General features: G+C 44.3%; 1 long non-coding RNA gene across 4 annotated transcripts in view; it reads left to right on the top strand.

The window, feature by feature from the left end:
- Nucleotides 1-17,776, top strand: part of LOC138748048 (uncharacterized) — an 81,078-nt gene that overhangs the window by 4,812 nt on the left and 58,490 nt on the right. For all 4 annotated transcript variants that reach the window (XR_011347772.1, XR_011347773.1, XR_011347770.1 and 1 more), the window contains exon 3: nt 16,541-16,752. This is a non-coding gene — a long non-coding RNA (uncharacterized lncRNA). The remainder of the gene's footprint in view (nt 1-16,540; nt 16,753-17,776) is intronic.

Below are 17,776 nucleotides of genomic sequence, written 5' to 3'. Positions count from 1 at the left end.
GGGGCTGGACGTAAGGAAAGAGGTGGGGGGAAGCTGGGGAGGTGCTGAAATGATAAGAGTTTGGATAGAAGGTGGACGAGGTGGAGCGATGTAGTGGGAGAGGCCATTGACGGATGGGAAGGATCAGAGAGAAAAGTATAAACTCAGCAAGTCAAATAATGTCCTTTATGAGGCAAAGGTAAATAACCAACATTTCAGGCTTGAGCCCTTTATCAAGGTATGAGAGAATGTCAGCAGGCATCTGATGGGGGGTGGGGGAGAGGGGGAGTGGCAAAGGCAGGAGATGATAGGTGGAGAAGGGAGGGAGGAGACAGCGATCGGAGGAAGGAAGGATGGGTGGGTGGGTGGAGGGGGAAGTGGGGGGGGAAGAACTGGAAAGGGTGAAGGGAAAGAAAAGGCAAATAAGTTTAGAAGAAAGCAGAGAAGTCAATGTTAATGCCCAGACAGAAAATCAGGTGTTGTTCCTCCATCTGCGAATGGTCAGGGTGGGACAGTACATAAGGCTGTGGATAGACAGTAGGATCAGGCTTTAGGAAAAAAAGAGATAGAAATAGTGGAATAGATTGAGGTGAAGGGGGTGTAGGGTGGGTTACCTAAAAGCTAGAAAAATGATGTTCATGCATTGGGTGTAAGACTGTCCAGGAGGAATATGATGCATCTTTTCTCAAAGTTGAGCATAACACTGGTAATGGATGAAGCTGTGGACAGACATAGCTGTGAGGCAATGAATAGAGGAATTAAAATGGTTAGCAACCAAAAGTTCTTCCTTGGATCTATGGACAGAGTGCAGCTGGTTAGTGAAACAGTCACCCAATCGCTGTTTAGTCTCACTGGTGAAGAGGAGCTCACACTGAGTCCACAGAATGCATTTAGCAAGGTGAAACCATGGGCATGTAAAGCTTGGCCTTACCTAGCAGGTCTGCTTGTGGACCTAAATGGAGGTGCAGTGGTGGTGGGGAGGAGAGGGGGAAGGCCAGGGTTGGGGGTTGTCAGACATGTAGGGACCACACAAACACAAAAGCAGGTAGACACTATTGTTGAAGTAAAACCCACTGCTGGAGAAAGCAGGCGAAACTGTTCTTTATATAGCAAATACACATTATGGCATGGTTAGCATAGTGGTTAGTGTACACTTTTACAGCGCCAGCGATGGGAGCCTGGGTTAAAATCCTGCACTACCTGTAAGGAGTTTGTACGTTTGCCCTGTGTCTGCATAGATTTTCCCCGAGGGCTCCAGTTTCCTCCCACCATTTGAAACGTAGGACATTTGGGTCCTATTGGGTGGCACAGGCTCAAGGGCCAAAAGGGCCTGTTACTGTGGTGTAGGTCTAAATTTAAAATTTGAAATGCGACCCCTGCAGCCCCAGCGCCGACTGCTGTGATCACGAGTGACCAGGGATGCTATTTCTGTGGACAGGCATAGTAATCCGATGCCCCGTGTACTCAGGATGTGGTAAGCGTGGGCACTGGATGAAGGTCTGCTGGGCTAAAGGGAACCCAAAGAGGGCCGAATCATTGCTCGATCCATGTCTGAGTCACGAAGTGCTGGCCTCCGCCTCTCCGCGCTGTTTGCCACCAGCTTCTTGCTGTGCCTTGTGGTGAGACCCACCACCGGAGGTGAAGCATCACGGGAAGCCACGGCGGCCATCTTGCCATGCCTCAAGATCAGCGCAACCTAGTCCTTTGTTGGATCAAGATGGAGGGCGGCCAGCTTGCTGCGCCTCGTGGTCATTGCCATCTTGTCTGCCTGCGGGCTAAGAGGAGAGAGTCAACATCAGCATGGGGAGTGACAGGGTTTCCAGAGCATTGGCATCACTCATCCTGGATCAAGCAATACCTCACCAATTGAATAATTCGACGATGGAGATGCGGGTGAATAGATACTTGACTGATGGCTTAGCAGACACTGGCTCCACTGAGAGCTTTTTAACTCTGCAACTGCTCTGCGGTACAACTTAAGAGTGTATCCGATGGACTATCGTGTATCCTAGCTTCACACTCTCACTCTGCGACGATCCAGGGGTATTGTATAGTACATCTAACTGTAAAAGGGAGGTAATTTTGTGAGTTCCAATTGTATATACTGAAGGATTTGTGTGTTCCTGTGTTGCTAGGCCTGGACTTCCTGTGTCACCTTAAAGGTTTGACCATGCAGTACTCTGGCCCACTCCCTCCAACCACGGTGCGGAGAGGAGGGTCCCAAAAGCCGGACGCCACATGTGGCCTCTCCTCCCTAAATATTGATTGCCCCACCCCACTGTTTCCAAACCTGACTCCTGATTGCAAACCATTAGCTACAAAGAGCAGGCGATACAGTGCGAGGGATCGGGAATTTATTAGAACCGAGATGCAGTGGCTGCTCAAAGAAAATATCATTGAGCCCAGTAACAGACGATGGAGAGCCCAAGTGATAGTTGTGAAAGGGGAAGAAAAGTACAGGCTAATGGTTGACTACAGCCAAACAATTAATCATTTCACACTCCTGGACGCATACCCCCTCCCTCAAATTTCAGACAGGGTAAACAAAATTGCACAGTACCAGTCTATTTGACCAGTGACTTGAAAGCTGCATACTATCAGTTACTAATCCGTTCTGCTGAACGCCCCTACACAGCATTTGAGGCAGATGGATGGCTCTAACAGTTCCTTTTGGCACCACTATTGGGGTCTCAGCTTTCCAGAGACAGATGAACAAAATGGTTGACGAATACGGATTGATGGGCCACCTTCTCTTATCTTGACAACGTCACCATTTATGGACATTCTCTGGAATGACACAAACCTCCAGAGGTTTCTTCACATGACCAAGGCCCTGAACCTCATGTACAACTCCAGTAATTGCGTATTCCAGATAAAACGCCTGGCAATCCTGGGCTATGTGGTGGAGAATGGCGTCATTGACCCTGACCCCCAATTGAACGTGCCCTGTTAGACCTCTCGATCCCAAGGACCATGAAAGCATTAAGGAGGTGCCTGGGCTTCTTCTCCTTCTATGCCCAGTGGGTCCCTCACTATGCAGATAAAGTCCGCCCCCTTTTAAAGTCCACCTCCTCTCCATTGTCAGCTGAAGCCCAGGTGACTTTTGACTACATATGGAGATCCATTGCAAAGGCCACCATGCATGTGGTGGATGGGAATGCATCTTTCCAGATGGTAAGTGATGCCTCTGATGTAGCTCTGATCGCTACCCTTAACCAGGCATTCAGGCCAGTTGCCTCTCTCTACAGCTCCCTACAAGGCCATCAGCTTTGGAACCCATCAATGGAGAAAGTGGCCCAAGCCATTTAGAGCCTATCAGGCACTGGAAGCATTACCTGGCTGGCAGAAAATTTACACTGCTCACCCCAACCAGTGATCAGTGACATTTATGTTTAATAATGCAAAATGGGGCAAAATAAAGAATGATAAGATCACTAAGTGGTGGATCAAACTCTCCACCTATAATTACAACAGAGCATACAGGCCAGGTACTCTCAATGAGCCTCCAGATGCCGTGTGAAGAGGAAGCTGTGCTTCTGGACAATAGGCCAGTTGCGGTCACTGCACAATGAGCTTTGCCACTTGGGTATCACTCGTATGGCTCATTTACACAATTGAGGACATCAGGGAAATGACCAGGTCCTGCCAGGTCTGCGCAAAGTGCAAGCCACACTTCTACTGCCCCAACAAAGCGCACCTGATATAGGTATCCTGCCCCTTCGAATGACTTGATGTCGATTTCAAGGGTCCCCTCCCTTTCACCAACAGAAACATGTACTTTGTCAACATCATCGTTTTCCATTTGCCATTCCCTGCCCAGACATGACCACCACCACCATGGTCATCAGGGCCTTGCACTCTATTTTCACCCTGTTCGAGTATCCCAGCTATATCCATAGCGAACTGGGCTCATCATTTATAAGTGAAGAGCTATACCAGTACCTGCTCGTAAGGGGCATTGCCTCAAGCAGGATGACTAGCTACAAATGAAATGAGTAATAAAAAAGGTAGCCCACTCCTGCTTTAAATGCATGTATCTACTTGTATGTGTGTTATGCCTGCATATGTATTTAGACTGTTTTCCACTGCAGACTGGAGAACACTCTTTTATCGGGTTGTTCTGGTATAATCAGATGATAAATAACCTTGAACATGAACATCTTTGCAATATGGAAGTAAAACAGACCATCTGGATGAAACCCACATAGTCACAGGGGTAACATGCAAACTCCACACAGACAGCAGTACTAAACCCGGGACTCACGAGCTGCGAAGCTGTGGTTCTTCTACTGCCATCCTAAAAAGTGAACCCTCAAACAGGGACTTCATCTCCAGGCCCTCGTGTTGAAAGTCCTATACACTTCCAACAGGGTTGTGCAGGGACTAGATACCAAGACTCTCTTGGAGTTGAATGCAAGTCTGACTTTAATTGAGTTCAGTGCATGCAGAGAAGCTCCAGCAGTTTTACATTTGATTTTAGTGGTGTTTATGATCTGAGGCTGAAAAGACAAGTTCCATTTAAAAGAATCTGTGTCATATCAACTTGCTGGTTGGAATTACAATTCACCTGATGGAAATTCTTCTGAACTAAATTGTAAGTGATACAATTAAAGCTAAGTTAGGTCCATTTACAATACTCTTATGAACTATTGATTCTACAATTAGATTGCAGCAAAGTTGGATAACCTGCCGATTGTAACAGAAATAAACATTGGTTTAGAACAACCATTCTCAATGGGCGCAACAGCACATTTAAGGGGAGGGGGCAGGGGTTGAAATCATAAAATATGTTTTATGTAGTCCATGGGAGAGAAGTGCGGAAGAAACCAACTAAGCTTGACTGCTTCACTGGAAGTGGTTGGGGGGGGGGGTGGGGTGCATAAACTTTGAACAGAGTCCTAAGGGGGTCACAGCCGAAACAATGGTTCAGAATGGCTGGGCGGGACTGGAAAATTGAAAGGATTTGTTTATTTTCATGTGTACTGCAATGCAGTGAGAAACTTTGTTTTGCCTGTTCTCCAGAAAAGTCAATCTTTTCAGAGAATAGCAGGTCCTGTAAGAATAAAGATATCATTCGACACCCCACACTTTCGTTTTAAAGAGGAAAATGTGCAGTCAAACACTGGAAGGCATCATGGATGACCCAGTAGGGGCCTCTGTGGACCCTGTCATTGGGGATATTTAAGGCAGAGATTGATAGGTATCTGAATAGTCGGGGTATCAAAGGTTATGGGGAGAAGGCAGGGAGTGGGGCTGAGGGGGTTCATGATGGAATGGACTCGATAGCCCAAATGACCTACTTCTGTAACACATGGTTTTATAGGCACCATATTTAATGCATTATACCTTGGCAACATAACTCTGAACAAGCACCATTAATTAGCAGGCAAAGTCCCCTCTTTTCCTGTTTTCTGATACCAGACGTGACTTCAACTTAAAAATGCGATGTTGCCTGCATAGAGTATATCCATAAAATGATTTATCCCAGGCACCTTTTGCATGCTCAAAGGGAAGAAATGACCAAAGCAGGGGGAATGAAAAGGAGTGGCCTCCTACATCTTAACTGAAAGGATGAGGTGTGAAAATTTAGGGAAGGATAGTTAATTATTAACCACTGACTTCAACAGATCTAAATTGAGAGACTCCATGTTGAACGGTAATGTGGAACTTGATCAAATGGTTTGCAGTGAGGCATTGAAAAGGTCCACTGACTCCCATTCCAGGAGAAAACAATAAATGCTGGCTTTACCAGTCATGTCCTTATTTCCATGGAGACTCCCACAACTCTCACCATAGGTTTGAACCCCAGGAAAGCAGAGGCTGGACACTGTCGCTAGATTGCAACAGCACTGGTGAAAGCCAAAATGGAGGATTAATCCCCAGGAAAGAGCCAAGAGGCATGAGACTTCAACTTGTCAACACCCCAGCCTTATCCTCTATCAAGGCAGGGAAGACAACCTATTGGATCCACAGTGGGTGTTCTCAGGAAATGGTCCAGAAATCTCTTGCTCTTGATACCCAAAGATGAACTAAATCTAAATCCATTTGACTTCTCTGGAAGGGGAATTATTAGCGGTGATGACTCATTTTTGGTTCCCATGGTGAATCCTTCAAGAATGACAGCTTATTGTCAAATATGCAAGTGTAATGCATAGATGCAACAAAAGTTTTACTTGCTGCTCCTTCCCAGGGTACTGACCCTCAGCCTGCTGTTGAATGGGTTGGATTGCAGACCCTTTCTGAAGAAAAGAGATGAAATAATATAGCAAAATCATTAAGGACCCCTTCAACCCTGCACACAGCATCTTTCAGCTGCTCCCGTGGGGGAAGAGATACAGAAATACAGAGTTAGGGCAGCATGGTTGGTGTAGTGGTTAATGCAACGTCTTTACTGCAAATGGAACCTGGATTCAAATCCCCCCCCCCACCCCCGCTGTCTGTAAAGGAGTTTGTATGTTCTCGTGTCTGTATTGGTTTCCCCTGGGGCCTCCGGTTTCCTCCCACTCTTCAAAATTACCTGGGGATGTCAGTTAATTATGTGTCAATTGAGTGCCACAGGCTCGTCGGCTGAAATGGCCTTGGTACCTTATTTCTAAATTGAAATTAAAAAAAAAAATTTAGAAGTATCAGTGCCAGCACCTCCAGGCTGAAGAACAGTTTCTTCCCACGGGCAGTGAGAATGCTGAATGACCTAAGGAACTGCTCACACTGACCCTCCGAGACTCTCATTTGCACAACACAATATACTATTTATTTATTTGTATCGATGAAATACTTGTCCTACTGTTTGTATGTGTTGTGTGTCTGGATGTTTTTACACCAAGGACCGGAGAATGATGTTTTGTCAGGTTGTACTTGTGCAATCAGGTGACAATAAACTTGAGTTGAGTTGACAGTCTTTCTGTTTGGGCAGGTACTTAAGGCTAATTCACATGTTCCTCCTCCAGCTAAAGAACAAGCAACTTTGGTGTTTTGGCCCGGGTTTCCCATTTGATTCAGACTCAATATCCAAACACGTGTCCTCCTTCCAAAGTGATGTCCCTCAGTGATCAGCAGCTGACACCAGCAGTAGATCTAGAAAGGGGATTAATGGAAGAAAGGGCAGCCACCTGTCACTAAATGAATGGCCCTGGCATCAAGAATGTGTTTCTCTGAAATGGCAGGCAATTATTATTTTTTTTGGCTCTCTATCTGTCTCTGAAATTCTTCAGCCCAGAACTAATATTTTTATTAATTGCGAGATTGTAAAGCAGGGAGGATTAAAGAGGATTAGTTGTGAGTGATGGGTTCTGTTGCTCTGGTTTAGCAAATTTATGTGGGCGCACAGGCCATTAATTGTTTGGTTCAGCTCTTCCACACAAGACAAATACCTGCAGATTGCGGCCTGACACTGTGATTTGTCAAACTGTACAACTGCTGCTCACCAGACCCTGAAAGCAGAAGCCAAGTACAAAGAAGGGGGGAAAAGAATAAGAAGATAACAAATTGTAATAACTACGTCATCCATCCTTCTCTCATGAGCAGCTCCACTGGTCCCTGTGCCATTCAGCCCTCTGTACGTGGTCAATCTCTTAAATGCCAGCTGTGAAAAGTGCAGTCAAAATCTGCTCCTGCAGGGAGCCCTACTCACCCGTTGCTCCCAGCTTTGTGTCCCTGCAACAACGTAATGCATTAAACTTCTCGGCCTCACCTTCCAATGCTTCCCTCTGTGGATCATCTGCTCTTTGATCACTCTTCCTTCATTCTGGCCTCTCACACATTTGTCCTTTCTTTAATGCCCTCGAGAGTGGCACAACTTTCTCCTGCCTCCTGGCCCTCAGAGATCTCTCGATCTGCTGCCTTTCAACTTCACCCTTTCCAATCGAAATGAAGGTGGCATTTGGTGAATGCTTCTGGTTGGAATGGAGTAGTCCGGAGGTTTGCTACCCATTCTGTGAAATGTAACGTTATTCAATTTATGGTGTAATTATTCCCCTCCACCTCCACCACCACCACCCCCACCCCACCCCCCCCCCCCACCACCCTGTCCATTACTCGTGGAGAAATTACTTTGCTTTTACTAAGATAAGAGTGCTGTAGCTTGCTTAAATTGATTGCAATGTCAAAAAAAAAGGACCCTCACAGGCTGCGGGCAGTTGGCAACTTGTGGTCGAAGGACTAATGCAGGCTACAGGGTGCTGGCAACTTGCAATCGAAGGGGTCACCCCAGGTTGAAGCCTGCTGGAAATTGGCTTATGGGAACCAGATATTTCGATGATAATTTGAGAGGGTGCTGAAGGCAAGAAGGGCCCCTGAAAGGCCTCAGGTGCTGAAGGCTTCCTGATTGTATCAGAGGTTTGGGGCTGGAGCTCAGGTTGCTGAACAGAGGCTGCAGAAGCTCTGGAGTGAATCTACAGAGACTCAGACTCATTGTCTCTGAAGGGATTCTCTTTTGCTACTCTATCTCTTATTAGTGGCGCGAGGGGCAATGCGCTTGGCAACTTTGTTTGCCTTTACAACAGGCAAAAGTTGAAGTATATCCGTGTACATTAGATTTGTATTGTTGCATGGCAATAAAAGTAACCTTGAACTTTGAAGTAAAAACACAATGCTGGAGAAACTCAGCAGATCAGGCAGGGTACTTCATATAGCAAAGATAAAAATACATAACCAATGTTTCAAGTTTCAGTCCTCATTCAAGTTATGAGAAAAATGTAGACAGACACCCTAACAATATGGTGGGGGTGGGGGGCGAGAGTACAGTCCACAGGCAGGAGCTAATAGGTGGATAAGGGAGGGAGTGCACACCAGCAAACTGGGGGAGGGGGAATGGCTCTGTGAATGGAGAGCTAAAGGGGGTAGAGAACTGGAGGAACGAAGACAGAGGGAGAAGAAAGACAGGGAGAACAGGGAGTGGGTTACCAGAAACCAGAGAAGTCGCTGTTAATGCCACCTACCTGGAGAATGCCCAGATGGGATATTAGGCATTTTTACTCCAATGTACAGGTGGTCTTTGTTTGACAATTCACTTTGCTGCCCAGTATGGGTTGTGTCTTCCAATCCACTTCGCTCTCACTGGCTGATACCCTGGTGAAAATAAATTCTCTGTAACCAAATAATCATGGTGATCAATTTCACATCAAAGCTTTTGCAAATTAACATTCAGATGTCTCTTGAAATTGGAACACTTGCAGCTCACAAGATTAAGCTTGATCGATAAGTGTTGGATGGGTTCAGTCTCGAATGTTGAGCAAATGCATGAAATGGGAGTTGAGCTCATGGTCAGGATTGTCCAGTCTGGAGGCCTCTTCCAGCTGCAAGCATTTCCATCAATGCTGAGATTGTCAGAGTGGGGATTAAAAGACTTGATTACAGAATGTAAATGTGGGGCTATATCTCAACCTTTTATGCATTTTTATTGAAATAAAATTTTTTATTTTGCTGGGCATTAACATGGAATTATGAACTCCAGTTAATTTTCAGATTTGTAATAATCCTTTAGTTCATTTTGTTTTCTCTTCACATCAATTCACACACCAATGCCCAACTTCTCCATCACCACACTCTCACCTCTATATCTTTGAAGGGAACAGAATAAATCGATGTGGCTGTTTGAGCTGAGATACCTGGGTTTCAAAATTTGGTAGGAGCAAGGAATATAAATGCAAGAAAGTTGTGCTGAGCCGCTACATATTATCTGGAGTATTGTGTTCCATTCTGGACATCGTACTGTAGTAAGGACATCCAAGCTCTGAGAGAGGATGCAAAAGAGATAATCTTGGAAGATATTTCAACAGAAGGTTTCAAATCAGGGTTGTAAATCTATTAAAAGGAATAATTGTTAACCATGAACAAAGAACTATTTGAACTAAGCAAAGCAGCAAAAAAGAACAATCTGCTGGAGGAACTCATCGAGTCAAGGGGCATCATTGGGAGAAAAATAATGTCGTCAACATTTCAGGTTGGAACCCTTCATCCAGACTATTTGAACTACACTGTCAATGCAGAATACCTTTGCTTTTGAATCCCCAGAAGGCAGGTGTTTGGCCTTTGTGATTTTTTTATCGTGTAAATTAACATTTTTGACATTTTCCCATAGATTCACTCCTCCATACTGCTCCAACCCAGTGGTTCTCAACCTTTATCTTTCCCCTCACATACCACTTTAAGTAATCCCTGTGCCTTCGGTGCTCTGTGATTAGTAAGGGATTGCTTAAGGTGGGATGTGGGTAGGAATAAAAAATTTGAAAACCACTGTTTTAATCGTCCCTCATTGACTCGTTATGTGCATGGTTTCAGAACTCCAAAGGAAATGGGTCAATGACAATTTTTCTCCAGCAAAATATCTCAGTAACAACTGGACCTAGAGCAGTCATTCTCAACCTTCCCTTCCCACTCCCATCCCACCTTAAGCAATCCCTTACTCATCACAGAGCATCGATGGCATAGGGAATACTTAAAGTGGGATGGGAGTGGAAAGAAAAACATCCAGAACCACTGCTGACTGTATTTTAATAATACAGATCTCTGTCATCCTCAGATTTCAATCTTTTACACATCTTCACTGAACATTTCCACACCATTGGTAAGCACACAGCTTTTTATTAAATTGCACTCCGGAGCTTAAACACAGAAATACTGTTTTCTTTGGATGGATTGTTACAAATGAGGGGCTGAAGAAGAGGATTGTGGTCCCTGCCCAGCTGAGCTAAGAGGACTTGGTTCCCCCTGAGATTTCCTGCTTCTTCTCCTCCTCCTCATAGTGACCAAGCTGGACATAAATGAACAGTGGTGTAAAGTAGGAACATCTGCAGATGCTGTGATTGTAATAAAACACAGGGAATGCAAGAGGAACTCAGCAGGTCTCGCAACGTCCATAGGAGGTAAAGATATATTACCCATATTTCGGCCTAAGCCCTTCTTCAAGGTACAAGCAAAAAAGAGGAAGATGAGAGAGTGAAAGGGTGAAGAGGAAAGAATGGGAGGGGAGGAGTCCAGACCAACAAAAGGTGTTAATTAGAAATGTTAAGAGGAAAGGTGAGAATCGATTTTGGCTGTGTGAAAGGAGACCATGTGTAAAGGGAAGAGAGAGCAGGCAAGAGAGAGAGAACGTTGAGGGAAAGGCGACAGGAAAAAGAAGAAGGAGGGTTGGGCTTAACAAAACCAGAGAAGTTGATGTTAATGCCATCTCGTTAAAAGTGTGCCCAGACACTCTAAAGATAAGATGTTGTTCCTCTAATTTGCAGGGGGTGTCAGCTTGGCAGTGCATGAGACTATGGACAGATATGTTGGCATGGGAATGGGATGGGGAATTGAAATGGATGGCCACTGGGAGTGCCCCATAAACTCTTTCATTCAGAAACTCAGGATTTTCATGTCAAGAAATTTCCTGCTGATCATTGCAGAAGGCATTGTTGAGCTAGGATTTGCCAGAATTTGGGATCAGGAGTTTTCTTGAATAGAGACGTCTTCCACTGTTGAGTAATCCGTGAACGTTCACGGAATAGGTGATGTGAATGGAGGCCATAGCAACAAGTGTCAAAGCCATGGCTCTGAAAGATCAGTCAGGAAGAATCTTATCATTGGATGTCCCCTTCTCCTGTGGATGTGGCAGTTGTGGTGTTTGGCAGTCCCAATGCTGCAGGGATTCTCATCTCTGCTCTGGACCCAGCTCCACTTCATTACCACTCACAAGGAAGGGGAACTACATGCTAGAGGGACTTAGCTGTCTGCCATCGGAAGACCTTGTTTAAAAAGCAGCAAGGAGCAAACATGCCTCCACAATGTATTTCAGGATCCTCGTCCACCCCACAGGACAAGTCAGAATTCACTGTACCTGAGCCACCTGATCCATCAATCGTGGAAGTATTATGTCGAATAGCTATAATATAATTATTCTCCAACTATTATTTAGCGTTAACATACATGACCAATGCCTTGGATAAAAACTATACACTAACTTAAATTTGTACCGTGGAGAGCATTCTGGCTGGTAGAATCACTGTCTGGTATAGGAGAGGGATATGCTTCAGAGGGTGGTCAACTTGGCCAGCGCCCATCATGGGCATCAATCTGCACTCTGTTAAGGACATCTACAAGAGGTGCTGTATCAAGAAAGCAGCCTCTATCCTCAAGCCCTCTTCACACTGCTACCATCAGGAAGTAGGTACAGAAGCCTGAAGACAAACACCTAACTGTACAAAAACAGTTGCTTACCCTCCGCCATCAAATTTCTAAATGGACAGTGAACCTCATTTTTAAAAATCTTTTTGCACTAATTATTCATTTTTAAAATATTGCATTTAAGAACAATAATTTACAGCAGTAATTTTGTAGCTGGCACGCACAAGACTACTGCTGCAAAAAAAATTTCACCATACAATGTTCATGACAATAAACCTGATTCGGATTCAGATTTGGATCAATAGCAAATTGAGCTGAACTGACAGCCCCAGCAGAGGCTGTTGGTACTGGCAGGAAGATTTAAGATTCAAGATCCTTTTATTGTCATGTAATAAAACAGAAGATGTAAAATGCATAAATTTCCTTTAGTCTGCTCCAAGGAAATAAGAGAAAGAGAAGCAAATGAGTCACTGAGTGCCCGTGGATTCATCCCCAGTGCCCCCCACAGCCTCTACAGCCACACAGACTCCTATTCGATCCATTTGGTAATCCAAGCTCCAACATGATCAGGAATCCTTCAGTACCGGAAGAACTTCAGGGGCCCTTCTTATCCTTGCCACCCTCTCGAATTCTAGTTCTGAAACCTGCTTCCCACGAGCCAATCTCCAGTAGGCTGCAGTCTGTGTAGTTCTTTCAGCCACTGAGCCCCTTACTGGCACCCCTCAAGACCTCTTCCAGCACAAACCCCACGATTTCATGATTTTAAATCAAAACACCTTCAACACCTTAAACAGCCTATAGGGTACTGTCAGCATTAAGACCGAGCATTTGGTCCCTGAGGAAAACTGTAGTGTCTCCCCTCCCTGCTCTGTCCCAGTCTGCACCAATGGCAGTGCTGCTGTTACAGCAGCTCTGGTAGCACTGCCATTGTTTATTGTCATGTACACTGATGTAGTGAAAAGCTCTCTTCTGCGTGCTAGCCAGGCAAGTTCAAATACAGTTAAGAGCAACACGTTGTTCAAAAGTATAACCAAAGTGCAGGGATAAAACATGAAAGTCTGCAGACACTGTGGTTGAAGTAAAAACACATTTCTGGAGAAACTCAGCTGGTCAAATAGCATTCTTTATATATCTATCCCACCAAATGCACCCACAAATTGGAGGAACAATACTTGATTTTCCATCTCCACGCTCTCCAACTGGATTGCATTAACATTGACTTCTCCAGTTTTTGCCAGCCTACTCTCTCTTCTCCCTCGCTTTCCTTTCCCTTCATCTTCTTTCTTCCTGCTCTTGACCCCCCCCTTCCCTCTCCATTCACCGAGCTATCCCCCTCCCCTTGTTTTTCCACTTATTACCTCCTGCCTGTGGGCCTGTGCTCCTCTCCCCCACCACCATTTTGTTCGGGCGTCTGCCTACATTTTATCCATACCTTGATGAAGGGCTCTAACCCAAAACCTTAGTTGTGTTTGCTATATGAAGTACACTGTTTGACCAACTGATTTTCTCCAGCATTAAGTTTCTACCAAGGTGCAGAGAATAGTTTTATAGAGCGAGAGTTCAGTTGAAACAGTACAAGGTCAAGGTAAATTTACTAAAAGGGGTCTGATCAGTAAAAGTCTAAAGGGGTTTCTGTGATCTGGTTGTTGTCAAAGGATGGTGGAATTCACTTTCAACAATAGGGTGGTACATTTGGAATAGTGGTCAGCGCAACACCTTTACAGCACCAGCGATCATGGTTCCAATCCTACGCTGTCTGTAAGGAGTTTCTACGTTCCCCCTCCCCCCACCCCACCCCGTGTCTGCTTGGGTCTTCCCCATGGGCTCTAGCTTCCTCCCATCATTTGAAATGTAGCAGCAGTGTAGGTTAACTGGGTGTAAATTGGGCGGCAGGGAATGGTGGACCAAAATGGCCTGTTACCAGGCTGCATGTCGAAATTAAAATGTAAAATTAAATAAAATAATTAAATGTTTTTCTGAAAAGAATTAGATGTGTGCTCATAAAATAAGCAAGATTGTGAACGAGTCAAAGAACAGGATGAATCGAACAGTTTTAACAGGACAGAGGCCTCTTTCTTCACTCTGATATTCTGTGATTGTTTTACATAAATAATCTACATTCACCACATTGTCCTTTACGGGCCCTTTTGCTCAAGTACACAGAATGGAGCTCTTGCCTTGCCTTTTCTCCATTGTTATCTCAAATGACAGCAGCACAGGCTTCAATGATCTGCACTTGTGCTTAATAATGAGGTCTGGCAGCTTAAGTGGTTCAATTTTTACAGATGCAATTCTTTATTTTCACAGTTTCAACAGCTCAGAGAAATAATACCTTCAACCTTGCCCACCATGGTAGTCTGTCGGTTTTCTCCATATCTTTCTAAACCCTATCTGGTAAACTTCAAACAACAGCAGGAACAGTCATGGTACCATCCTTAGGTTGGAGATTACAGTGTGTCCAAGCTATCTGCTAGGCACTTTGGTGATGTGAAGTAAAACATGCAGCACAGGACATTACACTGTACAGGAGGCAGCAGAGATTGGAAATTCTCCAAATGGCAGGCCTATCTCTTAATTCCAAAGTTTGCGGGAAGCCTGGGGGGACCATTTTGATTTGAAAGGAATGATCTTCTGAAAATGCCCTTTTATTACAGGCTGTGCTCAGCACAACTCTTTCTGCAGTGTAATCCATTAGACTGACAGATCTTCCAGAATTGGTGAGAGTATGCACAGGCAATAAAGCTCGTGCCTTGTGAGCCAGCTTTCCAGTGAGAAAATTAGTATCGAGAAGTCTGTTAGGGGCTTCCGACCACTCACTCTCATAGAACCACTGAACAAACCCTCACCAACTTTGATATGGAAGTAAGAATGCTTTCCTTTTTTGAATATATCAATGGGGAGTATGCTTTACGTAGCAACCTTGAGGTTGATCGAGTGGGGAGGGGGGGGCATCCAATCACTGTACACCTCCATCTCCCATATCGAAACACTCTAACCCCTTTGATTCTTTCTCAACAACAGACCCAACAAGTCCCCCCTCCACCATCACCCTCCTCTGGCTGGAAGAACTTGTTCTCACCCTCAATAATGTCTCCTTTGACTCATCCCATATTCTCCAAATCAAGGGTGTAACTATGGGTACCCAAAATGGGCCCCAGCTATGCCTGCCTTTTCACTGGCTATGTGGAGTAATCCATGCCACAAGCCCATACAAGCAAGGCTCCACAACTCTTCCCCCATCTCATTGACGACTACTTTGGTGCTGCCTCAAGCACAGAGGAGATCTTCCTTGGAATACCAGTCCCTCTTGTCCTTCAGCCTCATAACAGCTTTATCAACTTTCATTGGCACAACTCTGGTCCTCATGTTGAAAAATGGCAACTACAGGCTCCAAAGGTGATCGAAAGTTTAGAAGCAAGCCCATCTCTCTTATACCTGCACCAACTCAATACCTGAGTTCTCACAAAGACCTGTGAAGCCAAATGTCCCAAACATTATGGTGGCCTGAAATAAGGGGACTGTGTATAAAAAATGCTGTCATTTCTACATGGCCAAACAAAAATGTACACAAATAACCTTGAGTAAAATCCAGAATGTGCACTTTAATTACAAATTTGATTATAAATTTAAAACTGTGGAGTACAGGGGCAAATAAAGGAAAAAAGTGTCTTTGTCCCAAACATTATGGAAGTCACTGAATATCATGTAAATTACATTTTTAATGCATTATTAAGTAATGAGGAAAGGGACCTTTGAACCTTACAATGCTTAATGACATGAATGTTCAGAGCTTGAAGACTGCACCAGTAAACTGATTGATGCAATGTTACTCAGGCCCCAGCCATTAAGGCTTCATGCCCATAAAATATGGTCCTATCCATAGACATTGAGGTGACTGCACTGAGCTTCAGTACACCCTTTGTCAACATGCCTTATGGATCACTTCCTGTTGGACGTCGGGAAAGGTACCTTTGCCTAAGGATGATTTTTTATGCACAGCAAGATCCAAGGCAATGAGACCAGATTGATGACGTTGGCCCTCTCAGCTATTACAGAGTGGTTGTTCAGCTTCTCGTGTGCTTTATCCATGACTATAAGCTGCCTCCAATCTATGGAGCTGACAGCCCACCATCATAATGAAGAAGGGAGAGCAATCTGCTTCATCCTGACAGTTGCTGCCTCTCAACCAATAGACTCATTTATGGACTCTTAATATACACATTAGTTTTTTTTGAATATTTATTTTTTGTATACTGCACACACATCTTTCTTCTTGAGTAAAAAATTCAGTTACCGATAAGTAGAAATTCTGCCTGACTTGCAGGAAAAAGTATCTCAGGGTTGCATGTGATGTCACATATGTACCCTGGCAGTACATTTTGAACTTTGAAACATGGTTTGCTTCCACAGATCCTGCCTGACCCAATGAGTGTTTCCTACATTTTCTGTTTCACCACAGGAATGTCTATCGAGATCTTATCTTCAAGCCGCCCGGAGTGCTCTTCGTGTTTTTGACCATGTGAATGGGAGGTAGGAGAGTTACCATTGAACCAGAGTTCTGCAAGAGGGATACCGACAACTTGCTTTTCAATCCTTCTCCTCTGTGCAACTTTCCCACAAATGCAATATCAAGTGATTTTGAAGTAAAGCCATGTGGACAAAATTGTACAGGCAAGTTTATTCAGAAAGTTTTCTGCTTTTGCTCGGCCTGCCCTGACATAATATTGATGGATGCTCTATTTTGCCAGCTCCGCTTTTGTTTTTAACTAGGCTTCCCATTCCCCCTAACCTATGTACCACATCTCAGTGATACAAGACAGTCTTGTTCCATGAAAGCATCATCTGCCTGGATTTGAGGGTCAATATATAAAGGCACAGTTGGATGGACAAACAGACAGGGCATTGTGGCAATGAGTCCTTTCAAGGACAATGTTTAAAACCACGGAAAGTGCTCCAGTCATCAGATGTAGCTTTAATGTATTCCATGCTTATCCGTCTGTTGACAGGTCACATAATAGCCTTAATACCATTACTGCTGGGACAACATTTGAATAGGACCCAGGAACTTTCATGACAAGACAAGAAAATGAAAGAATCAGTTTAAAAGGCAGGTTAACAATTTCAGCAAAAAAACAATAAGGGCTTTCCCGGGGAAGAATCAGAACAGCTGCAGCCAAGAACTTGCTACCTGCTGAGTGTTGCCTGGTAACAAGGTTTCCTTCTTCCCCAGAGATTTTTGTAGTTCACAATTAAGGTTTGCGGAGAGATTTTTAAATGCCCTCTTTTATCCTGCGAGCTATCTGAATGTCTATTTGCCATTTTGGAAAAATAGAACGTGATGTTTGCAACCAATTCTAATTTGGAACATTTGTGGCAAAACATCCTTCTCAAGGTAAAGAATAATAAATAAATCATTAAAAATGGCTAGATACAGATCTAAGTAACGAATAATCTGGGGGAATTCGTATGCGTAATCGTGATACAAAAATGAAATAAGTTGTTGCAATTATCCTCACGACACCACAGAATTCCTTGTGAACATTTTGCCTTAGGCTTTAGCAGTTAAACAAATGGTCACATGCAGCACACACACACACACACACAGACACACACACACACACACACACACACACACACACAGACACATACACACACAGACACACAGACACACACACACACACACAGACACACACAC

The sequence above is a fragment of the Narcine bancroftii genome, chromosome 1, assembly GCF_036971445.1.
Source record: "Narcine bancroftii isolate sNarBan1 chromosome 1, sNarBan1.hap1, whole genome shotgun sequence".
Taxonomy (NCBI): Eukaryota; Metazoa; Chordata; class Chondrichthyes; order Torpediniformes; family Narcinidae; genus Narcine; species Narcine bancroftii.
This window is presented reverse-complemented; position numbering and strand designations above follow the sequence as displayed.